This window comes from Echinops telfairi, unplaced genomic scaffold (genome assembly GCF_000313985.2).
Source record: "Echinops telfairi isolate 266 unplaced genomic scaffold, ASM31398v2 ScPeMD7_9;HRSCAF=40, whole genome shotgun sequence".
NCBI classification, from domain to species: Eukaryota; Metazoa; Chordata; class Mammalia; order Afrosoricida; family Tenrecidae; genus Echinops; species Echinops telfairi.
Window position 1 is genome coordinate 4,840,331 of NW_022103906.1, and position 26,410 is coordinate 4,866,740.

The 26,410-nt window shown below is 37.9% G+C and overlaps 1 pseudogene; it reads right to left on the reverse strand.

Moving 5' to 3' along the window:
* Positions 1-1,114: 1,114 nt before the first annotated feature.
* Positions 1,115-10,717, reverse strand: LOC101638603 (annotated as a pseudogene).
* Positions 10,718-26,410: the final 15,693 nt, after the last annotated feature.

Consider the following 26,410-nt stretch of genomic DNA (forward strand, 5'->3'; position numbering starts at 1 on the left):
TCTGCGAGCTTATATCAATTAAAAAATAAACAAACCAAGGGAAAATACTGAAGATTTGTTATGCCTCTTGTGCTTCAATAATAATTAAAAAAAAAAGATATCCACTAATTTGCTTGGGTACAGCAGCCTTAGTGATCTGTTACTTTAAAGTTTATTTAAGAATGGTTTTTAAACTAAGAAGAATGGGTTAAAACAACCACTACCCCATTCCAGAATTTAAGCAGGGGGACAGCAGACAGTGACACTCAAATAAAATTATGGCAGCAGTTAAAATGTGACCAAAGTAAATGTGTATTTTCTGAGCACAGTTAGGACTCTTGGCAAGGCTAACACTAAATCAAATCTGAAATACATTTTTAAAGAAAATGCACAAAAACCAAATAGGAAATTTGAGATTTTTTTCATTGAAGGTAAATCTTAATGCTATTAAACCCACAAATATACTGATCGAAATACCCAATCCTAGCTGTGACCTAAAACACACATTGTAAACATACAAATATCTATTGTCTCCATGTGTCAGTGCCCATTCGTATCATGGTTTGGAAATAGGAGAATAGATTCCTCAAACTGCCAGTCAGCATGTGTTTCTTTACAGTTAACTAGCAAAATTCATATGAAATCGTGATTAACAATGATCTTCTTTACTTGTTAACTCACAAGGAAACACCTTCAAAATGGCATTTTGTTAAAATTTCTGTACTAAAATGTAGAAAAGCTGAGCTACACAAATATTGAAAAGTTAAAAATTCCTTGATTTTTTTTTTCCTGGTATCACTACCACAATTTACAGGGCAATATACCTGATGTAATGAAAAGAAAAAGACAAAGCTACAACAGATGAAAGACCTTCAGAATGTACATCACATTGACACTCCATTGCATCCATCAAGAGCTGCACTTTTTGCAAACTGGCTACAACAGTTCTGAGCAGGAAGGGCTTCCTGCTCAAGCTGCAGTAACTTCCTGACTATGGATCATCGCTCCTTCTGTGGCAGATTTTGACCGTTCCTCTGATGCATTTGGGACGACTGTCTTAGGGTAACCTGCAGCTTTCCTGGCAACGCCTTACTCTCTCTCCTGCTTATAACTGGAGCCCCTTTCTTCTGAAGTTTTAGAACCTTCTGCGACCACCACTTCCACCACCAGATCCATAACCACCACCGTAAGGACTGCCAGAGCTTCTTCTACCAAAACTACCCCCCTTTCATGGGCCCATAATTTGATTGCCATTGTCCACTGTAATTTCCAAAATCATTATAGTTCCCACCACCACCATAGTTACCACCGCCAAATTTCCTTCCTCATTGTAACCATCATACACCTCCGCCTCCACCACCATATCCACCACCTTGGTTCCATATCCTGGTCCTCCACCACCATAGCCCCCTCTACTGCCATAACCAGGACGTAACCATATTTGCCACCATCGCCTCCAAATCCATTATAACCACCATCATCTCCATAACTCCCTCTGCTGCCACCACTTCCACCACCATAGCCTCCTCTTCCATCAAAGTACCCACTGGGGTCAAAGTTTCCTCCACCACCTCCAGAGTTTCCCTCAGGGCCTGTAGGGTTGCCAGACCGCCCTCCACGACCTCTCTGTGGTCCAGCAGACTGCATCTCTCGTTTGGAAAGGGCCCTTTTCACTTCACAGTCACGCCCATTAGAAGTGGGGTATTCTGAACAACAATGTTATCAACTGTATCGTGATCATCAAAGGTTACACAGGCAAATTCTCTCTTTTTTCCACTCTGCCTGTGCTCCATGACGTCTATGGTTTCAACTTGCCGTACTTTTCAAAGTAGTTTCTCAAATTTTATTCTCCTGTGTGTTCTTTTAGGCCACCAACAAAAATTTCCTTCACTGTTAAATGGGCACCAAGCTTCATGGAATCCTCTCTTGAAACAGCTCTCTTTGGTTCCACTACACGCCCACCAACCTTGTGGGTCAGGCACACCCTGCTGCATCCACCTCTTCAACACAAGAGGAAATCACAATACCAATGCCCCTGGAGCATTTTGTTTGGGGGGCATCACCATACAATCTGTGAGTGTACCCCATTTCTCAAAATGTTCTCTCTCTCTTTTAAAAAAAGTCATTTTATTGGGGTCTCATACAATTCTTATCACAATCCATATATGCATCCATTGTGTCAAACACATTTGCACATTTGTTGCCATCGTCATTCTCAAAACATTTGTTTTCTACTTGAGCCCTTAATATCAGCCCCTCATTTTCCTCCCTCCCTCCCCACTCCCCTCTCCCTCATAAACCCTTCATGATTCATAAATTATTATTATTTTGTCATATCTTACACTGTCGGACATCTCCCTTCACCCATTTTTCTGTTGTCCACCCCCCAGGGAGGAGGATATTTGTAGATCCTTTTAATCGGTTCCTCCTTTCTACCCCACCTTCCCTCCACCCTCCAGGTATCGCCACTCTCAGCACTGGTTCTGAAGGGATCATCTTCCCTGGATTCCCTGTGTTTCCAGTTCCTATCTGCACTAGTGTACATCCTCTTGTGCAGCCAGGTTTGTAAGGCAGAATTGGGATCATGATAGTGAAGGGAGGAAGCATTTAAGAACTAGAGGAAAGTTGTATGTTTCATCGTTGCTACACTGTACCCTGACTGGCTCGTCTCGTCTCCGCAACCCTTCATTCAGTAAGGGAGTGTCTAGTTGCCTGCAGATGGGATTTGGGTGTCCACTCTGCACTCACCCTTATTTACAATGATATGATTTTTTTGTTCTTTGATGTCTGATACCTGATCCCTTCGACACCTGGTGGTCACACAGGCTGGTGTGCTTCTTCCATGTGGGCTTTGTTGCTTCTGAGCTAGACGGCCGTTTTTTACCTTCAAGCCTTTAAGACCCCAGATGCTATATCTTTTGATAGCCGAGCACCATCAGCTTTCTTCACCACACTTGCTTATGCACACATTTGTCTTCAGTGATCATATTGGGAAGATGGGCACTAACTTATATAATTTTTGTTCTTTGATATATGATACCTGATTCCTTTTACACCTCGTGGTCACACAGGCTGGAGTGCTTCTTCCATGTGGGCTTTGATGCTTCTGAGCTAGATGGCTGCTTGTTTACCTGCAAGCTTTTAAGACCCCAGATGCTATATCTTTTGACACCTGGGCACCATAAGCTTTCTTCACCACATTTGCTTATGCACACATATGTCTTCAGCGATCGTGTCAGGAAGGTGTGCATCATGGAGTGCCAATTTAATAGAACAAAGTGTTCTTGCATTGAGTAAGTACTTGAGTGAAGGTCCAATGTCCATCTGCTGCCTTAATACTAAACCTATATAAATATGCATGTAGATCTATTTCCCCACCATCCCCTCTTAAACTATCATCTGTAGTTTCAAAGCTCAGAGCACCAATAAACAGTTTTCACAACTGCTCAGGTTCCATTGGCTCATGACTCCCCCCACATTGCACCTGCGGTAACCGCAACAGCCGTAGTCGGCCTAGGGGCTACCAGGTGATGGTTTTACCTCCATTTTGAGACTGGTCTCCAATTCTACTTCCTTAAAGAGTGTATAGTCACTTAAATTTCTAATTTTTACAAATCAATGATTCATATATTTTATTAAGTTATCTAAATTCGATACCATTGGCTAAATTAATTGTAATAGCAATAGAATTATATAGAAATAATTTATAATGTTTCCAATAAAATAGTAAGATGTCTTTAAAGCAAACCATGTATATATATGCTATAGATATGTGAATGGGTTTTGAGGTTGGACTTAATCATAATCATAATCTAAGAACACTTACTTTTTATAATATGGCATTGCTCAATACTTGTCTTCAAGAATAGATCAATGAAGATATGCGCACTATAGCAAATTGTGATGAGGAAAGAAGATGATGCTTAATTATCAGAAAGAATAACATTTGAGCTCTTAAAAGCTTGTCTTAAAACAAGCAGCTACTTAAATGAGGCATCAACTAAGTCCGTATGAATAAGCCCACCAGTCTGTGTGGTCCAAGGATTGTAAATAATAAAATGTAAATTTAAAGGAGGGAACTGTAATAGAGCTTAAATAATTGATGTCTTTTGATCCAATGTATGCTTGTTCTGTTTTTTAATATCATCTCCTTTTTAAAAAATGAGTTTTTCCTGTTCTATTCTGCCATTGCTGTTGTTTCTTTTTTGTTTTGTTTTAATTTTGTATGATTTTCTGTATATGAAATCCATGAAAGATAAATCTATAGCGATAGCAAGTGAATTAATAGTTTCTTCTGGTCATGGTAGGAGAGATTGGGGGGAAAGGGAGAGTTAACAACAATGAGTACAAGGAAGAAGAAATGTCCTAAAACTGACCGTGGTGATGATTACCCAATTCCTTTGAATGTGATGGAATTATTGGGATATAAGATATGCTAACCATATGTCAATAAAATTGTTTTAAAATGGTGGGCTAGGTAGACACACTACCCAGAAGCTCTACCACAAAGATCACTAATTGCTGTCATTGAGTCAATACTAACTCCTGGTGACCCGTATGACAGAGTAGAACTTTATTTGGGTTTCCTAGACTGCACATCATTGCGGGAGCAGGTGGCCTCATCTTTATCTTACAAAACAGCTGGTTGATTTGAGCTACAAACCTTGTGATTGGCAGTACAATAAGTTATAACAGACAGGAGAGACAAGATGAAATGCATATAGATGATAATATCAAAACCCCCAGTTTAAGAAGAAAATATAGAGAAGTGGATCGCATATAATTAGAAGAAGCAAAACAAAAGTGATGAGAGGGGAGACAGAAAGAAAATGGGGGAATTCTCAGCTGGCACAAACAGCATGGCCTCTTTGATCTTTTGCAAGCAGCATTCCTTTAAGACAGTGGCCGGACAGCCCAGATACACACCATTGCCTGGTAATGAGAAAGGTGGAGTCCTCCCTTGTTCCCGACCTCCTTCTAGTGAACAGAAAGGTGGCTATCCCCATTCTCACACACCTTGTAGCCACTAAAACCAACACCCCAGTACAGTTTCTACTCTGCCTGAGGTTGGGGCTGAATCCTTGTAGACTGTGCTCCTAGTGCACCAACCACGCTCTGTCTGAACAGACCAGCAGAAAATGCAGTGCTGAAAAAGCAGTGTGCTGTCAACCACCGGACGTAAACAATAACATTTTCCCCTTACAACCTGCTCAGCCCTCAGCTGTGGTGTGGGCCCCAGAAAGCCTGCTGTGAACAATCATACTGACTTCAGGCACAGTTTTTTGTTTTTGCTTTTTGTCTTTTTAAACACTCCATAAATGAAGTTTTCTTTCTTTCCCCAACCCTGCCTTCTTCCTTTTCAATATCCCCCACTTCTCCTCTCTACCTGTTCCCACCCCTGTCCTTAGCCTCCTCCTGTCATAAAAATCTTCTCTTTGTGTGTAAAATATTTCTTTTGCTTTGTTTTTCCTTATAAAAATGGTGTCATCAAATATTTATCTTTGTAAGATTGACTTAGTTTGCTAAGCATAATGTTCTCTAGTGTTGTCCATGTCTTGTAGTGTTTAAGAGAATTGTCATTGTTTTTTATTGATGCATAATATCCCATTATATGATTGTTTATCCTTTCCTCTATAATTGGAGTTTTTGGTTGTTTCCGTGTTTTTGCTTTTTGCTATTATGGAAATTGCTGTAATATACATAGCATATGTCTGACCATGCCTAAGTCTGACATATGTCTGACATATGTGCATATGTGTGACCATGTTGTATTGTTTCACTCCTTTAGGGCGCGTACCCAGTAGAGAGATTGTTGGATCACACGGTTATTGCCTTTGCATTTGTGGCAGGAAGTGTGATACTGCTTGCCACAGCGGGTCTACAGTTTCACCAGCAATCTAAGAGCACTCCACATTCTCTATAGTATTTATTGTTTTTTATTTCATTGAATTTTGCTGAAAGTGTCCTCATGAGTTGGTATCTTATTGTTTTAATTCGTGTTTCTCCTAGTGCTAATGAATACAAACTTTCCTTCATATGGTTGTTATGAAATTTTCTATCCATATCTTGTGCCCATTCTTTGATTGGGTTATTTGCATTTTTCTCCTTAAGATGTTGTTTTCTATAGATTTTGGAGATTCGCCATTTATCTCATGTATAGTGACTAACTCTTTCTTTCCCTCTCCTCCCCCCCAATCTGTGGGTTCCTTTTTCTCTGTTTGATGGTCTTATTATTTGTAAAAATGTCATATTCTTAGCTGCCTCCCAGTCGCTGTCCTGTCTTCTATAGTGTGGATACTTTTCCTTTTGTTCAGTACTGTGTTTATGCCTTGCATTAGGGTCCTTAAATTTGTTCTTATTTTGTTGTTGATGGTCTTCATGATTGTATGCTTTATATATTTAGGCTTTTGATCCATGTTGCGTTAGTTTTTGTTCATGAATGTGAGCTACGTGGCTCCTATTTGCACGAGTCCCGTTTCATTCTTTTGAAGATGAAGAGCCAGTGTTTCATGACCATTTGTTGAAAAGGCTATCTCTTTCTCACTTAATGTGGTTTAGTCCTCTACCAAAGGTTAGGTGTCTATGGGTATTTGGTTGTATTTCTGCTTCTGAATTTCAATCCATTGGTCTTCATATATATCACTGTACCACTACCAAGCTGTTTTGATTGCTTTGACTATATTATAGATTTTAAAGTCTGGTAGTGAAAATCCTCCTACTTTGTTTTTATTTTTAATAGTGTTTTATTTATCCCAAGTTTCTTTCCTTTCAACATAAAGTTGGTGATTGTTTTTTCCATTTCTTTGAAGAATTATAGCAGGATTTAGATAGTAATTGTGTTGAATTTGTAAGGTAGTTTTAATAATATTTTCACAATGTTTATTCTGCCTATCCAGAAACATGGTAGCTTTTTCCATTTGTGTAAATTTCTTTTTGTTTATTATACAAATGTTTTGTAGTTTTCTTGTATGATCTTTTGTTTCTCTGGTAAGATTTATTCCTAAATATTTTATCTTTGTTTAGTTATAATAAATGGCATGTTTTGAGCATGTATAAACTATTCCTGATTAAAGTCCCTGAGTGAAGATGACATCTAGGTTGGCAAGAATTCCATCTAAGACCAGGCTCCCCTTCTACCTGCTTCCTATGCTTCCACCCTGCTTTGTAATCTCCTTGGGTGGAAGAAAAGTTCTGCCAATGCCTTATTTTTCTACTCTCCCCCACCCTTCTTTCTCTTGGCTTAAAAAAAAAAGTTTTCTTTCCCGACTTTTTTATTTTCTCTTATCCTCTTTCTTTTTTTTAAAAAATACATTTTCCTTTACTAATTTTTCTCTTCCTATTTTCTTTTCTTGCTAGTTTTGTGCACTGTATTTTTATTTTCTCTAGTTTTGTTTGTGCTTTCACTTCTCCTTCCTTTTAGTTATTAAATTATCTTTTTGCCATTGATTTCCTACTTTACTCAATTTTTATTTTGGATGCTTTGGGTTTTTTTTTTTGGTTGCTGTTGTTGCATGTTTTCTCTCTCTATTTTCCCCCCCTCATTTTTATGTTAAAGGGACACAGAAACATTTTCCACATGAGCTAGCCAAACTTGTATCTCCTGTAGCCATACTTATTGGAACAGGCCACTCTTCACTCCTGTACTGCCTGATCACAGATAAAGAGACTCTAACACCAGGAAAACATGATCCTACTTCTGCTACTCAACAAGTGAGCAGAGAAGAACTGTGGACACACTGACATTCTCTATCACGCACAATAGAAAACAGGTGGTGGGGGCCTAAGATAACATGAAATGTAGTCATCAATTAACTACAACACCACCACAATGACTCACTCAAAAAAGAAGACATACTGACTCAAACAAGTGACCGAGTTGCAGAGCCAGACAACCGTTTGAGTAAGAAATGCCATTGTTACTATCTGATAAGAAAAAAATTTTACATGCTTTTTAGGTTCCCTCAGCTTATTGAGAAAATATTGAGAACATTGAGAACAAAATCAAAGGAAATCCAGAAAAAAACAGAATTAAAAAAATACAAGAACACACTGACAAAATAAATGAAAAAGTTGTAACTGTAAAAATAGCTAATTAAAATCCAGAAGTTTAATACTAATATTTTAGAAATAGATAAAACATCAAAAAGGCAACGAAACCTGCCTAGAGAGCAGGCCATGGTTTGGGACAAGATGTCAGCTCCCTAGATCACAGACATGTAGAGGATCGCACTAAGATAGAGTGTGGAGAGGGCCACTGGATCCACAAAGCCCCTGAGGGACCTCCAAAAGGAAACTTCTGACTCAGGGGTCAGCATTTGACACCTCATCTGGACTGGTCGGGGGATATTCACAAAGGTCAGCAGTTAGACCTGAAACTATTTATATGTTTGTTTAAACAGATATACTTATTATTATTATTGATGTCTATCTACATAAGATGGACAGGTTAAGCAAGCCCAAGGAGAAAGCCAGGGAACTAACAGTTGGGGGTGGGGGAGCATGGGAGAGGAGGGGATGGGGGGAGGGGAGCAGTGAGCCAATTACTTCATGGACAGGGGTATAGCAAGGGATCTAAAAATGATGGTGAGGAGGGAGTAGTGTCCCTGGGAGTGTTTGATCAATTGTAAGATATCTGAGAGAAATTATTGAGAGGTGAATGAGAGCTAAGCATGATAGTAGGACAGGAGGGAAAGAAGAAAGAAAGAAAGAGAAAGAAGGAAGGAAGGAAAGAAGGAAGGAAAAGGAAGGAAAGAAAGAGGAAAAACCTAAGTGGTAAAAATTATATATAGGTATAAATATAGATATGTATATATGTAAACATAGGTGTATTTATTTAGGTATGGTATATAAGTAACTATAATAGGGATGCAGACAGACTTTGGGCCTCTACTTAGATCTCACCTTGGTACAAGAATGGTTTGTTCTAATAATGTGGCAATGTAGGATACTCTCTTCCCAACACAATCACTAAAGACAAAATGGGTGTATAAGCAAATGTGGTGAAGAAAGCTGATGGTGTCCAGCAATGAAAAGATATAGCATCTAGGTTCTTAAAGGCTTGATGACAAACAAGTGGCCATCTAGCAAGAAAGTAATAAAGTCCACATGGAGGAAGCTTGCCAGCCAGTGTGATCATGAGCTGCTGACAGGAAAAGGTATCAGAAATTTAAAAACAAGCAATCAAAATGATATGAAGGAACATAGGCAAAGTGGAGACCCAAAGCCCACCTGTAAGATAATCAGCTCCTCACTGAAGGGATCATATATCCAGGGTACAGAATAGCACTGATAAAACACACAACGTTCCTCTAGTTCTTTAAAATTTCATCCTCCTATTATGATCATCCACTATTATGATTCTAGTTTTACCTCACTAATCTTGCTAGTCCTTCATATGTGCATGGGTACAACCAATACCTTTCAATGCACAGATTTCAAGATAGAGTATCCCCGCAGAAACAGTAAGGGGAGTATTGACTTCCTGAGGATACGGGAAGAGAAGGGGAGTGGGGCGGGGTGAGATGGAACAGACTTCTCTGATGACTATATGACACCACTGAATGGACATCAGAACTTAAGGAGAATGGATACATGGGATGGTGTAAGTTAAGGGAACATTAATATATAATATATTGAGTGTTCAGGAGGGTGATAGCGTGCGGGAGGGAGCAGAAAAAGGAAGCTGATATCAAGGAGTTCAAAAGAAAAGAAAAAGTATTGAAAATTATGAGGACAGCAATTGCACAATTATGCTTGATTTAATATATTGTAGATTTTATTCTGTAAGAGCTCCTAATAACATGTTTTTTTTAAAAGACAAAACAATAGAATTGAATTAATGGAAGGCCAAAGCGGTGAATATCAAGACAAATCTTCTAATAGTGATGTACAAGAGGGACAATCATAGAACAGGCAAAAAAATTCAAAGAAATGCTACAAATTATGTGCTACATCATTAAGAGGAATAAGTTTTGTGTGTTGGATGTCCAGAACAGAAAAGAAAATTTAAAAAAAGAGAGGAACAGATAAAATTGTCAAAGAATTGAGAAAGGTTATACTTTCTCAATGAAATAAAAATATTTATTAAATATTAGAACAACAATGAAGAACATACCAAGAAAAATTGCAAACAAAATGCACTTAGCACAGGACACTTGTGGAACAAAGAAACCAGCAGCACTAACAAAAAACAGCAAAATGACAATGATAAATTCATAACTATTGATTATTATACTCAATAAATTAAACAACCTATAGATGAAACAGAATAGCAAAATGTATAAGAAAACAGGATTATTCAAAATACTGTATACAAGAGGCATACCTTACACCCAAAGAAAAACAGACTAGAACAAAGATGAAGAAAAAAATGTCAAGCTAATGAAATTCAGAGATGAGCAGGAGTGGCAATATTAATTTCTAGAAAATGCGCCTTAGGAGAAAGTATGCATAAAACACAAAGAAAGGCCAAATATAATGATTACACAGTTACTGTAACTGAGATAGAAGTCATGACCACAATCAACATATAGGTACCCACTGAAATATCCTCAAAATCTATAAACAAAACTTTCATAATTGTAGAGCGAACTCGAGACCTCTGTAGACTCACAGTGAGGAGCTCTGTTGGCATGGTGGTTAGACATTCTGCTTCAATCTTCAAGGTCGTAAGAGGTTCAAAACCACCAGCAGCTCTGAGGGGAGAAGGGGGTTTTCTACACCCAGAAACAGTTACCATGTTGGAAATTCACAGGGTTATTAAGGAGCTCAATTATTATTTATTCATAGTAATCATATCTTTATATAATTCATGTAGTGTGGCAATTTTGATATATAAAAATATAATAACTGTAATGATGAAAACATTCAGTACAGCTCTTGGTTACTGAAGTTTATTTCAAACATTGTAATGTCAAAAGTGTATGTTTGTGACTTCTATATATTGTACCTGGTAAAGCCTCATGTGAGAACTAAGAATTTTTGAAGAACCTGAGGTCTTGCCCTATTTGCAAGCTAAAATGTTATCCCTGCTACTACGTCTATTCTGATTCATAACAACCCTTTAGAACAGGGTAGAACTATGCCTGTGGGTTTCTGAGACAGTAACTCTTAATGGGAGTAGAAAGCCTCATCATTCTCTCTAAGAGCATCTAGGAGGTTTGAACGGCTGACCTTGAAATTAGCAACCCAATGCATAATCACTGAACCACCAGGGATCTCTCTTACAAATTAAAGAATGTTGGTAGAAGAAAAAAGATTCCAACTTCAACCTTCATTTGGCACTGCCACTTCAAGACTACTGGGTCAGCTGAATCATATGGTCCATGTGGCAAAGTGGCTGCACAGCAGCCTGAACCTGGTACAGAGCCTTCTGTTTCCTGGGCCCCTCCCAAAACTAGCAGCTTTTCAAATCACTTTATAATTAATCTAGAGTATCATAATCAAATAAGGGATATGTTGCCTCTGAAATCCCAAGAGGTTCACCAGGCATTGTGCCTTCCTTTTAGTTATGGGAGGGGATAGATACAATAACCTACCTTCATGTTAGTAGGACTATCTTGACATTCTCCATTGCCCTAGAAATTTAACTGAAGTAGAAGGCATCTGAACTCTTGAAGTTAATTTTTCACCTCTAGCACAAGATATTTTACCAACAAGTCTAGAGTCATAGGTATTTTTTCTTACAAAGTCTAAACAGCATAATGCTATCAATATAATGGAACACTGTGGACGGGAAAGCTGATCAAGTTCCTGTGGAATAAATTATGACATAGTGCTTGAGAGCTGATAAAACTGTAAGGGAGGGTCATGAAAGTATATTATTGCCCTTGTGGGTTGAAGGCAAACTACTGCTAATAGTTCTTTGAAACCAAAATTGAGAAAAAAATCATTGGCTAGATTAATAACAGGTACCAGGAGAAGCATTAATTTGCTCAGGCCATGAAACCATGTCTAGAAGAGAAGCTTCAATTTGAGTTGACACCTGCTTAGGCTACATTGATGGAAAATGGGAAATTACTACAGAATGAAGTTTGAGACCCACTGGAACTACTATAAAATGAATTTGAGCTCCATTATTAACGTGACTTTGATATGCTCCCACTCTAACTGGTAGGTTTTCAAAAATGTTGAAAATTCAGAGCTAATGCTGGGTCATCTCCCCAAAATAAGATTGCTTCTTTTTCCCCAATGAGCTCCAAGGAGAAGGCTGGGAGAAAGAGTAGCAGTATAAACTTTCTATGTTGTAATGGAATCCTTCCTCAGAGGGACCTGGCCTCCTTTTCATTCAAGAGGTGTTGAGTCTGTAAACTGGCTCAAGTTTAGGAATTGACTGAAGGGTCATGTCTGTATTCTAACAACTTGAGTTAGACTGTCCTTCACTTGATCTAAATTTTTTGTCCTTGTGTAAATCAAGTAAATATTTAGTAGGTTTCCCATCTATTTCACTCCTAGGGACATCCTTCCTGAGTAGCTGACACCATCAATCTATACAATGATTACTACTTTAACTCTGCTGTCCATTAAGTGAACTACACCCACAGTCTCTATCAATGTTGCTATATGGCACCTACCTTCCTGGGGCCTATTCAGCCCCATTGCAGTTTTGTCTTCATTCAACCATAGAACTTTCAACTGTCAAACCTAGCTTTGATAAAATAGCAATCAAAGGTACCTTCAGAGATGCTGGGACTTCCTTCATAATGCGTTCCTTAATGTTTGGGTAAAAGGTATATTCTTGGGGCACTCTATTATGAGTCTATGGGCCTAGCCTGATAAATCCACTACAAGATGCCACGTTTCCTAATCCCTTTTTTGACAAGATAGGTCTGATACTTCAATTTGATTTATAGGCCATATCACCAATGAAATTTCTTTCAATCGTATTAAGAGTGTGGCCAGACTAAGGGGGAGCATACCAGCCCATTCTTCCCCAAACTACTTGGTTGATCACAGAAGATCCCATCATAGACTTGATCACATTAAATTAGTTCACATCATGGATGAATCCTATCCCAATAAAGTTGACATAAAACTTAAGTATGATAATATTATAAGTGTAGTGAATCATTGGGGGACAGAGTTATGAAAATGTCTTTGTTATGAACCTCAGCATCCACTATCTTGAAAGCAGAAGAACTAGATGTCTCCCAGCTACTGCTACTAACTGCTCTGATCAGCTTGTGTTAGAACGCTTGCTATAGAGTGGGAGAAGAGTGCACAATAAAACACAGAATCGTATAAAAGACCAGGCTTTCTGGTTAGATACTTCTGGGTAATAAAGACTGATGAAACCTCCAAGAGTATGGCTTTTTGTCATCATTCAAATACAGAACTAAACTTATGCATTGTGGATGAGTTTTCCAATCCAACAATATATATAGGTTTATAAAGCGAACAATAACACTAGGGATTTACACACTACTTAGAATAATCAACTACTTTGATGTCAAAAGGGCAGCATTTGCCCAAGGATCGAGCTCAAAAGTCAGGAAGGGTTAGGAAAGCTAGAGGAATGGAAAGAGGAGGAAAGAGAGGAAAAGTCGGATATGTGCTGCTCCATTGTGAGGATTTCCATCAATTACATGGAAAAAATGTTCCAGAGTTGTTGAATGGAAAACTGATTTGCTCTGAAACCCTTCACTCAACTCATAATAAAAAAAAATGCAAATGCAAATGAGCAAAGTAACCCACAATGTCCTCATTGAGATGGTGAGCTGAAGGCAAAGTCCTAGATCAAGTCATGAGGACGGACACACTGGTGAAAAGTAACCCTGGCAAAAGGTTACTGAAAGTGCTGTGAGAGAGGATAAAAAGAAAATGTAGTATATTAATGTAAAGGGGCTAGTCAGGGGAAGCTTTACACAAGATCAAGCTTTAAAGAAAATGTCGATGAGAAGTGGAGGGCAGACCAGGATAGGCTGCTGTGACCATTGCAAGGATTTTGGCTTTCATTTTGAGTGAACTGAGTGAAATGTTTAGATGGTTCTGAAAAGGGACATTATCAGCTGAACTTTTTTTAAAGGATCACCTTGGCCAAACTGGAAAGTAGGAGACCAATTACGGGGCTATTACAGTATTCAATCATGGCTAACAATGTCTTCTTCCTGGTCGTGAAATTAGGCTTGAGGCACTTAGGAGGTTTCCAGGGATTTTTTGTTCTGTGTAACTAGGAATCAGGACATTAAGACATAGCCTCTCATTTCCAATACTCTTATAAAGCATTTTGTTTTCCTCTTAAATATACCCTCAAAGATCAGAGCAAGAATTTGCTACATAATGGCAAGACTGCATATTGTCCATTTCAAGAGAGCGACACTTCATTTATTGAGGTTCTATAATTATGTTCTAGAGAACCCTGTAGGCACTGTCTTAGATTTGATTTTCTTTAATATCTACAATTACCCTGAGAGGATGATTTAATTTATCTATTTATGGAGGAAAACGTTTTTCACAAAGAGAAAAGAAGCTTTCTCATAACTCAAAAGACAACAATCCCTATTATAAATGTAAGATGAAGGTGTGTTTGGGATAGGGGATTTTTTTCCACCAAATAAATGTATAGAACGCAGGCTAACATTTGGAAGGTTTGCCCTGTTAGTCCTCTCTCCTTGCCCAACATGATAAAGTTTCTGTCTCAAAGCCAAAGCAGATGGCATTGCTGGTGATGCAGTAAGTGGAACAACGGTCTGACCAAGGGGCTGAAACAGCATTAGAGACTATCTGAAGTGGCTTAAAGAACATTGACAGCCGAGATGGACTGGGATGTCAAAGTTGTTTTGCAGAGATTACTTAATTTTATTCCAAATATCCCAGAATACTTTTGTTTAGTTCTAAAAAAATGGGAAAATTAGAATCCAGAAGTATAAGGAATGATAGAATGAGATAAAGAAATGGGGAAGATATAAATGGTGCATGGATAGTTGAGAGAATGAACAAAACCATGGATTAAGTCAAGATTTACCCACCCAAATAAAGAGGGAAATAAACCGACTTAAATGTGAGTTCATACAGACAGAAAAATTGGAAGATGAGAAAGTGTATGCATATATATTAAAGTAGGATATTGTACCACATTGAGACTTTTTGGAAGACAGTATTAAAAGAAATGCATTAATTTAAGCAATATTAATTGGTCTTACTGGAAAAAAAAACCCCACAATATTTGAGACAGAGGGCATTTTTGGAAATGTGCTAACTGTCACTGACCTTGATGATTATCCCCTGGAGGCCTCTGATGCAGGGAAGATCCTGGGAGAATCAGAGCAAAGCCTAGCATTTGAGAAAGCACATGTGGGTTCTACCCAGGGAGCTGAAACAAGGTTTTTCAAGCGCGAGCGGCTAAGGCTCAAGAGATTCTGGAATCAAGCCGGGGACAATAGATGCTGGCAGATCACATAGTGCATTTACGAGGGCAGGACAAATAAATCCCTTCCCCGTGCCATTATCTTCATTGTGTCCATGATTGTCCCAGGGACAAAAACTGGGCTTTTATGCTAAAACTCTTCCTTTTAACAGTTAAGAATTTCTCAGTCATTGGAAGCTCTCTCTCTCTCCTCAAACTCTCTAATTTGAGACACTAGGGAACTCTTGGCTAGTTAACAAACCTTTTCATTTCCAAGAAAATCCATGGGTTTAACCATATTAGCAATTTGAAGCTCTCACCTACAAACTCCTAATATGATTAGAAGCAGAGTTTGTTAGGCAAGTGCTTCTCTTTGAAAAACAATTGAAAAAGTTATATATATATATATGCATATACTTATATATAACATTTATATGTATATGTATTCATATATATGGCAATTTTGCTGTAAATCATGGAACTGGATGAACGTTTTGTGGGACAGATCATCAGTTTGTACGCATTTTGTTTCATCTCATTTGTTGCAATCCTTTCAATGTACCATCACATATCCCCCTCTTTCCTTGCGTTTCCTGTTTCCATTCCTCCTTTCTTTGCTATTCTGAGTTTTGTCCATGCTGCATTTAAAAAAAAAATCCCAAATGGCTGATCATTCCAAGGTGTGTGTATCTTACTAGTGTTATTTACTCCTTGCATTCCTGTTTATTGTTTGGATAAAATTGAGCCATGGGAGTGAATTCATTTCTAGAGGTAAAAAGCAGTCAAGAACCATAGTCTCAGGGATGGCACCAACCATCATCGGCAAGTAAAGCCCAATCTCTTTTATTATCTTGATTTCTTTCCCCCACATCTTTCTACCACTCTGTCCAGGACTTCCTAATATGGTCCATTTCAGAACAATTGGGTGTGGTAACCTGGCACAGTCTAGTTCATCTGGTCTGAGTCATGGAGAATGATGCTCATGTGGTCCTTGTGATAATTAAGTTTTGTGTGAACTTGACTGGATCAGTATTCTCAGTTGTTTAGCAGTAACACTCAGTAATCACACATGCCCTGAGCTAACACAGAACAATCATTGTCAATCAGTTGGAAGCCTCCCTAATGGGATAATATTAGGGTAGGATGCAAGGCACTAACTCAGGTCACAGCTCTAAAGCCATTAAGTTTTTTCAATGGTGGATTGCTTCATATATAAGTGGACACTGTGGAGAAGCATGTTTGCCTTTTTCTAGCTCTAGGTGTTCCATCTGATTCATTGACCTCTGATACTTTGGACTTGCGCTATTGTCTCGCTATATTGTTTGCCAATTGTAAGAGTTGTAAGAGACCAGCCATCTGACCTGTCTACTTTGGATTAATCAACTCTGAACCCACCATCCTGTGGTCCTTCTGCCAATCACCAGCCCACACGGTTAGTTAAGTCAGGAGACACCTCTTGCCAAATCCCTGACCCACAGGCTTGGAACCTTTTTGGACTAGGACCTGGCCACTTCTATACCTGCATAAGCCATTTTCCTTATGCACATTTCTCTCTGTATGTACAGACATAAGTTTCACTCGGTTTGCTTATTTAGAGAACCCAGCCTAAGAACGTCCTTTAGTCAATTGACTAAATGTTTCCATGTGTCTTCAATTTTTACTACTCTTTTTGCCTCTCAGCAGAGACATACAAATAGCTGCACTCCAGATGGCTCAGCCAAACTTTTAAAACCCCAGTTGCTACTCACCATATTTAGATATAGTCTTGTGGAATACAGTGAACCCTCATTTATCGTGGTTAATCAGTTCTAGACCCTACCGTGATAAGTGAAATTCCGTGAAGTAGGATTCCTTATTTGTAAATCAAATATTTTTGTAGTTAGAGCATAGAGGACATGAAAAAACACCCTTTAGTCACCATTACACTCGTATTACTCAATTTATTAAACGAAAAAGGGAAAATACAGTAAAACATTTTGGACGTTACAATTATCATTTATTATTTATTATATTATTTATGGCATCTAGTTTACAGTATTACATATTTCACATACAGTATTATTATACATCGTTCTTACAAATACTGTAATCAATAGCCTATAAAATGACTTAAGGGATGTACTCTACAGGTGGGTCGCTGTCTTTTTCCTCTGAAGGAGCAGGTGTAGGCAGTGGGTGCTGTTACGCAAAAACCGCGATAGAGTGAAGCCACGGAAGTCGAAGCGCGAAGTGGCGAGGGTTCACTGTATGTTATGCCAATATACCTAAATGTTTCCTGGTACAATGGTCCTGAATCTTTAGGAGCAGCAATTCATTCCCTTAAGGTGTATTATTTTAGCAGTCCATGTGACTTTCAATATTCATATATATTCACCATATATATATTCATATATTCACCATAATTCAAACACATTGATTCTTCTTTGGTCTTCTTTATTCAATGTTCATCTTTCAGGTGAGGCAATTGAAAAGAACTTTTAAGAAGCAATGCTATGTTATTAACTTAAAGAATTAAATGGTGAACTAAAATTTTAAAATGTTTTATGCATAATATATGATTAGCATCTCACTAACTCATAGCAACCCTATAAATCAGAATAGAACTGCCTCAGTGTGCTTTTGAGACTGTAAATGTTTATGGGAGTGGGAGTGGCTCGTGGTTTTGAACTGCTGACCTTGTGGTTGGCAGCACTTCACCACCAGGTTTCCTGATTCCCACTCCTATACTGGAACATGACCATTTACAAACATGAGGGCGCCTAGCTTTGTAGCCACCACTAAACTAGTTCAAATCAGAGACTAATAGCTTTTCAAGAGAGACAAGCAGAAGATTTCCACAAAAAAATCTTTGGATTTTAGCACCTTTGTGGGATTAAGACATGGCTACTTTACCTGTTTGAGTACTTTATCAACACCATTAAAGATAGTACTATTTTCACAATGTGATCATTTACATTAGTTTCTTAAAAGGAAACACTTCCTTCTTTTGATAAGTGTTTAATGAATTCTTTAAAATTCTAAGCATGTTTAAATCTCACTGTAATTAATGAAGCAATGCTCTTGACAGAACAGAACTTGTCCATAGGACTTCCAAGGTTGTAAATCATCTTTATGAAAGCAGACTCCACAGCTTTCTCCCAAAGATCACTTGGTGAGTTTCAGCTACGGACCTTGTCATCAACAGTCGGGCTGAGCCATGGCATCACCAGGGGTTCGTAAGCACTCTTTGAGTTTCTAGAAATAGAGCAGTGAAGGAGATCCTTGCTCTCATGAAGCACAATAAGGCAGTGATTCGTCTTAGGAAATACATCAAGAAACATTGCATTGTAAATAGCAGGACATAGAAAATGATTCCGATCCCTTCATTTCCCTAATGTACAAAGGGTTTCTTTGGAGTGCAGAATGATTGCCTGGCATGTAGTAAGGAAGAACAACCTTTGAGTTCCTTTGTAATCCACATGCCTTCTTTTCAGACCCTGTTTGTCTTAGGGAACCTGCAGCTGAATCAGGTGAAAGGGAAGCTGCATACATTACGTCGGTAACGAGATGCTCTTCTTGAAAAGTGTCAGTCCGTCTCAAAGGAGGATAAAGGACTTTTATTTTTCTTTATTTTGCTTGTACCTATAGTTTGTTGATGTAATGTTATCGTCTTTCTATAAGGTAGAGAATTCTTTTAAGTAATAGAAGTCCCAGTGGTAAGGCAATCTTCTGAATACAGAAAAAAGAAAGGAAAAGGAAGAGATTGTTTTTATAGGTGACTTTTACCGCCCTTCCCCCAGCCCCCAGTGTTAGTGTGTTAATGCTAACTCATAGCAACCTTTCATGATAGAGTTGAACTGTGCCTTTACACTTGAAGGCTCTAAGTTTTACAGAAATAGAAAGCGTAATTCTTCTCCTAAAGTGCCTGGTGGGTAGGAAAATGAAGGCGTTGTGGTTTGCAGCCCAGTGTGTACTTGACTTTGCCACTAGGGCTGGTACAGAAAACCCCATGGTACTTTTAACTGCCTCACGTGCCTGTGAAACTTGGACAACAAATAAAGAAGAGTACAGAAGAATCCATGCATTTGAATTACGGTTTAGGCGAAGATTATTGAAAGTACTGTCAAGAATATTGAAGAACTGTCAGAAGAACAAACAAATTTGTTTTAGAACTAGACTGAGACGCTGCTTAGAATTGAGGGCATCCAGATTTCATCTCACGCGTTTTTGAGCATGTTTTCAGGAAAGCAGGCCGTGAAAATGGCCACCATGCTTGGCAAAGTAGAAGGCCACTGCAAGAGAAGAAGACAAACAACGAGATGGATTGACGTGGTGGCTGCAACACTGGACTCAAACATGCAGTGCCAAGTTTTCCAGAGCAATTTTTCTTCTGTTAGAAGATCCAAACATGCTGGCAGCCAAACCTGTGTTCGCTGATGTGAAAAAAGAAAAGGGGGTGAGGGTGGGGGGAAGGTGCCATCTCAAGATTCAGAAATGATTTTTGGAAAAGGCATATACATCATTTCAATATTTTAAAGTTTTTGTTATAAACTATGAAAAGGTAGGACAAAATCTAATTAATTTCATTATGAACTAATAACATGACTATTCAACCTTGCGGTCAAGATTGATTGGTTTGCTCAGCTGTCTAAAGCTTTGCTGCCTAAGGTATTGTCCTAGACGGGGCCATAATTATTATACATAATGATATTTTGAAAACTCAACCATATCATTCCCAAATAGTCCCACTTCTCATTCATCCTTTCATGGACGAGTGCAGGCTGTGTATTTTAAATGACAGTATTAAAAAAATAGACATCCAGTTAGTTTCTTTTATATTTAGTGTTCCAAATACACATTCTAGAAGTAAACATATCCTGAGGCACACATTTTTTGCACCTGTAAATCAGGTGGATGTCTTTGGAGATTATTACTTCTATTATGCTGCATCGTAGGTGGGAAATAATTTGCTTCCTTTGTTGTTTTTGATCCATGTTTATCATCTTCTCCAAGTTGAAGTTATTTATCCAAACAGTGCAAGTAAAGAACTGGGAGGAAGGGAGATTAAAATAAGAAGGATGTTCCCTGCTTTTAAAATGTAGCACTGAGGAAACATATCTCATGAGGTGAAGCCAAGTTTCAGACAACCTAGGAGGAGGAGAGATTAATTAAAATTCCTGGCTAAGATGGGGAATTTAGTATGTGTTTGCAAACTATTAGGTACATTGTTTTTAATAATTACTAGCAGGCAATGAGGCTGAAAGGACAAATGAAAATTTACCAATCTTTATCACCTTTATGTAGTCATTCCTGATACAACTCCATACTCTTGAGGCTCTACCCCAGGAGAGGATTTGGTTAAGATTTGGGTAAGGTAAATTTAGTCATGTTTTAAAAAATAACAAACTTTGTGACTTGAGACAGAATGAAGACTGAGAAAAGACATGGAATTAAAATAAAGAGAGAAAATTCTGTGAGCTACTGATGCAGTATTCGCAGTTCATGTCTCTCTTCCTTCTTTTATGCCTTTACTTAGGCAAAACAATAATAATATGCTACATGCTTAATAATATTTCTTTATAATTGATCATTTATTTATTTATTCTTGAAAAGCCTGAATTTGGTCTAATTTGCGGATAGAATGTTTAGATAATGTGTGGTGATTGACAGAGATAATACTACTAAAACAGACAGTGTGAGCATAGACCCTTTGCTACTGAATTAATTCCTAATCATAGTTACCTCCTGTATTATAGAACATTTTCTTGGTTTTATTCTTTCTAGAACCATATCACTGGGATTTTCTTCCATGGTATTGTTGGGTTGGTTTGAGATCCCAACCTTCAGGTTAGTACTTGAATAAAATCCAAGGAATTTGGCAGGCACAAAGCTAATGCATAATTAATGGTCATCATTTCTATCTGTATTTGTACTTCTCTCAGGTGATATAGAAGGTTGCTACAATACTTTCTTTATGCCTCTGAAGTCTACTTAAAATGAGACAAAAAGTAGAACCCATGTTTACTAATCTATGTATTTCAAATGACTGACTCAGGATAGGTGCTCCATATATGTTTTGAATAAGTTGATCAGCAACACATTATAATTCATAGAAAACAAACCAAGATATATACAATTTTACCTTACAGAGTCATTGTAAGAGTATAGAATTTATGATTAAGAGTTCGGGTTCTGGAATTGTCAATCTGCTAATTACGTCCTGGATTTGTGACTCATTAACTCTGTGGCATTGAACAAGGAACTTTAATCCTACCTTCTTCATATAAAATGGAGACAATATTCTTACCTTGATTAAAAGGTATATCCTCCTCAATACTCATCAATTGAGATATTTTATGTGTTTATTTGTGTGCTTCTTTCTTCTAACCTACTATTATTTAAGCCCTATGAGGGTAGGGACTTCATCTGTTCAGTCATTAGTACTTAAAACAGAGTCAGGATTTATAAAAATATTTACTGAATGTGACACCATATACAGTTGTAGAGATGTGTTTAATAAAGAGACTTGTGCTTATTAAGTCCTTATATAATTAATACTAACACCTCCTATTATTGTTACTAATAGATATTGTCTAAGGCATAGAGTAGTACAAATATGGGGTTTTGTAGATTCTGTTACTTAAAGAAAGTTCAATTAGGTTAAATGTGTAGTTTTGGGTTAATAGGTGAATGATATTTGTTTATAATTAACATATTAATTGATTTTATGTAAATCAAAACCTTAAATGTATTTGAAAATAGTTCTTTATATGGAAGACTAATCATTCTGTTAATTTATATTTATTGTTAACTGAATTACTAAACAATAATTTTAACTAATTTTCAAAATCATTGGATGTTTAAAGAAAAAGTTCACTAGTATGTTTTTGATGCCTCTAAATGAGCAAAGAATTATTTTTAATTAAAAAAGAATTCCGGCAACACTGTTTCTGAAAAGGCTCTTGTTTCTAAGATTATATGATAATTTATATTGTAACAATTAGTAGTAGATAAACCCTACATGTCACTTGGGATGATTAAGCTGTACTGTAAATGCATAAAAACAAAATTCATTGCCACTGAGTATATTCTTATTCATCGTGACCCTATAGGACAGGGTAGCACTGCCCTTGAAGGTTCTCAAGAGAGTAACGATCTATGGGAAAGCTTCTACTTTCTCTGTATAAATGTGTACTGTTTAGAATTCAGATAACAATTTCTTGTGGGTAGAAGATGAAGGCAACAATACTCTGTAGGGAAAGTGGTTTTAACATCACCAAGTCTTTCATTAATTTTTCATTGAAATTTTTATTTCGTTCAGATAGTCAAGCATTGTTAAACTTCGTTAAATATTTTCTCTTTTACAGGTCATTTAGTTCCAGTTTTAAGACTAAGTATTGTTTTTTAAAATGTGCACAGTGAAAAAAAATTTCTGTACACAGAACAGTAGAAAGAGAAGCACTGTATTAATTATTTGGCTACTTAAGAATAACATAATTATGATAACAATTTGCTACATGACATACAAAGCACATTTCCTGTGTTTATTAAAAAAGAAATTACTTCAGTAATTATCTAATGATAGAAACCTGTTCATATTTCAGTATACCATCTTTGAATGTTTATTATTTTTATGTTTTCTTTAATTTTTACATTAATTTTCCTCTCTTAGTTGTTCTTCTACAACCTGTTTTCTAGATTTCATATTATCTGATGATGATTCTAAATCACTTAGTTGATAAAGCAAGCAATTTCTTTTATATATTAGAGACATAAAAGAGACAATGGAGCGGTTATTTATTTATTTTTAATAGAAAATTATGCCACAGTAAAAATCTCTTCCATACTCAAATGCTTTCTATTTAAGTACTCCTGCTGAACCTGGAGTCCCACTCAAGGCACGTCCATTTTAGTCCATGTTTAGAAGTTCTGGTACTTTTCTAAAAGTAGTTGAGGGAAAAATTATAATTCTTATCTACATGTTCCTACGATTAAACAAGAAGATTTCTGTTAACAGCTTACTTGTGAACTAAAATCACCCTAAAGAGACTCTTGCATTGGGGTAGTCCTTAAATTGACTGCCTTTCATCATCCTTGAGTCTCTAGGGCTAAATTACCTGTTCCTCAGAGAACATTGACTCCCTTCCTCTGGTCTGCACCATGTGAATAAACTCGTTTCGCCTTGATCTCCTTGAGCAGAACTGGGCCGATGCTCTGTGAGGAGACAGCTTGTCATAGTGGCAGTAACACAGTGCAGGAGGATGGAGACTTGGCATAACTCCCAGGTCTTTCTTGCAGGAGTTGTCTTCTCTCACCCTAGATGTCTGCTCTGTAGAAATATTCGACTTGCTAACCATACCGTGTCTGTATCCAAAGGGCACAAAAGATATTACGTTAAAATGGATGTAGGGTAGAGGATGATGAAGAAAAAAAGAAGTTCCAACCACTACTATAAACCCAACATATGAAGAGATTTTAGGTGAATTGGCTAGAATTTCTGAGTTTTAGTTTCCTTATATAGAAAACTAAGATTTCTTTTTTTTACTAGTTTTATTGGCATATAACTCAAGTCATATAATTTAGTAGTTTAATCATATTAAGAAGAGTTGTGCAATCATCAACATAATTAATTCCAGAACAATTTTCTCCTTTCTCATACTCATTATTGTTAGCTCCCATTTCCCCCAAAACCTCTCCTGCTGTGCCTATAGGTAATTATTAATCCAGTTGCAATTATAACATAATTTCAAGTCAACTTGATATATAGAACTGTAGGGGTGGAATCTTGCCTGTCAGTTGGCTTGTCTGGGATGTTTTCCTGATACATAAAGCTTCTTGATATAAATCTCTTTCTTACACATATAGGAGTGTCACTGGATTTGTTTCTCTGGTCAACCTGGCCTAACACAGCCCGGTACCTTGGAAGTAGGGTACTAGAGGAACCAGTCATGGAGATGGAAAGTGGATACTTATCTGACCTCTGCTTTATGGTAGTTTTCTACTTTGAGTTTTCTGGAAAGGACATGGAAAGTGAAGGTTTTGATACCTAGAAGTTGTCTTTGGTTATTCCTGTCTGAAATGGTGAAAATGAATGTGATAAATGTAAATATTGAGCTCAGGGGGCAAAAATGCCCCCTTGAACTTCTCTGAGGCCATGCTGCTTAGTCAAAATGGCTGACAGAAGGTCTGCCCCTGGCTTGAAACAGCCAGGGGCCTAAGGCCATATTTCATATCAATGGAATAGTTTAGATAAGAAAGGAATTGAATTTGCCTGTTCTCAGAATTGTGTATAAGGTCTGTTCTAGGAGTAGACTGATTTCCTCTCCCTATTGTTCTTAATATAATGTGTGATAGGAATGATATTTAGGAAGTATGAGTAGAGAATTTGTAAACCCTTCAGTTCACTACCTTCAGACATTAAATGGAATTTGTTAAAAGGGGTTAGTTGAAAATGCTTGCAAAGTAGGCTTAGAAAAGGTAAGCTCTACTCAGTGCCTTGAGTGCTCTGGACATTCGAATTTGAAGAGACTTGCCTTGAAAGCTGTTGACAGACTGGAGAAAGAAACAGAGCCACGAGGCCCTTTTGAATTTTGAACAGAAGGTTTGCTCCAGAAGCTGAAAAAATCTGGGGCCCTGAAGGCAATCTCCTCCTAGGACTGAACATAAACGAGCCTGCCAGCAGCCTGAAAAGCTTGCTATGTGACCACCTGGATCCACTTGTTGAGTGGAAGTGGGAGAAAAGCAGTAAAACAGGTTGAGTTTGGTCACTGACACCCATGGATCTGATTCACAGGGACTAGAGTAGAAGATGAGAGCAGGTTAGCTGGTCTGAAGTTTAAAGAGTTGTGCGGAGCCTGAATTGATGGCATGACCAGGGGGCTAGGGTTGTTGAGAATTAGCGAAGGGGGCCAGGGTTGAAAGATGAGGTGGCCAATGGGTACCTTGGTGAGACTAAGTGAGGCAGCCCTCATTGATTTGACTAGAACAGAACCTAGGTGATGGTGGTTGTTATTGGTAGGCAGCATTGAGTCTGTTCTGGCTCATAGCGACCCTCGATGCAACAGTAGGAAACATCAACTGGTCCTATGCCATCTTTAAAAGTGTTCTTATATTTGAGGTCAGTGTTGCAGCCACTGTGTCAGTCCATCTGGCTCATCCCCTTCCTCTTTTACACTGCTACTCAACTTTAGCAAGCATGGGGCCCTCTGAAAGGCCTGGTCTCTTCTGACAAGTGCAAAGCATGTAAGATGAAGTTTAGCCATCCTTGCCTCTGAGGAGCATTTCTGGCTGTACCTTTTCCAAGACAGACAGATATGTTTGTTCTTTTGGTAGTCCATGGCACTTTCAAGATTCTTCATCATCACCACAGCTCAAATGCATCAAGTTTTCTTCGGTCTTCTTATTCAATGTACAACTTTCACATGCACATGAGGCAATTGAAAATTCCATGGCTTGTGTCAGAGGCAATTTACTCCTCAAAGAATCATGCTTGCTTTACCACAATTTAAATAGGTCTTGTGGTAAAGATTTACCCAATGCAATGCATCCTTGAATCTCTTGATTTCTCCTTCCACAAGGATTGATTGTGTATCCAAGCAAGATGAAATCTTGACACTTCAATCTTTCTTCTATTTATCATGATGTGACCTAATGGCTCAGTTGTGAGGATTTTCGTCTTCTCTCACCATAGATGTCCTATCTGTAGAAATATTCTACTACAGTACCTGCATGAAAAGAGAACAAAGACATCATTTTAAAATGGATGTAGGGAAGAGGATGATGAAGAGCAAAATAGATGGCAACCACTGCCACAAGCCCATCCACACTGAAGGCTGGAATCCTTGATTTTCATCAGCAAGTACCACTAGTCATCCTCATGTTTAGCAAGCAGGTTGTGTCATCTGCAAACTACAGGCTGTTAATAAGTCTTCTGCCAATCTTGATGCTGCATTTTTCTTTATATAATCCAGTTTCTCTGATTATTTGCTCAGCACACAGATTGAATAAGAATGACGACAGAATGCAAACCTGATGCACATCTTTTCTGACTTTAGGCCAACAGCCTTCCTTTGTTCTGTGTGCACAACTGGACTTGACTCATGTACAGGT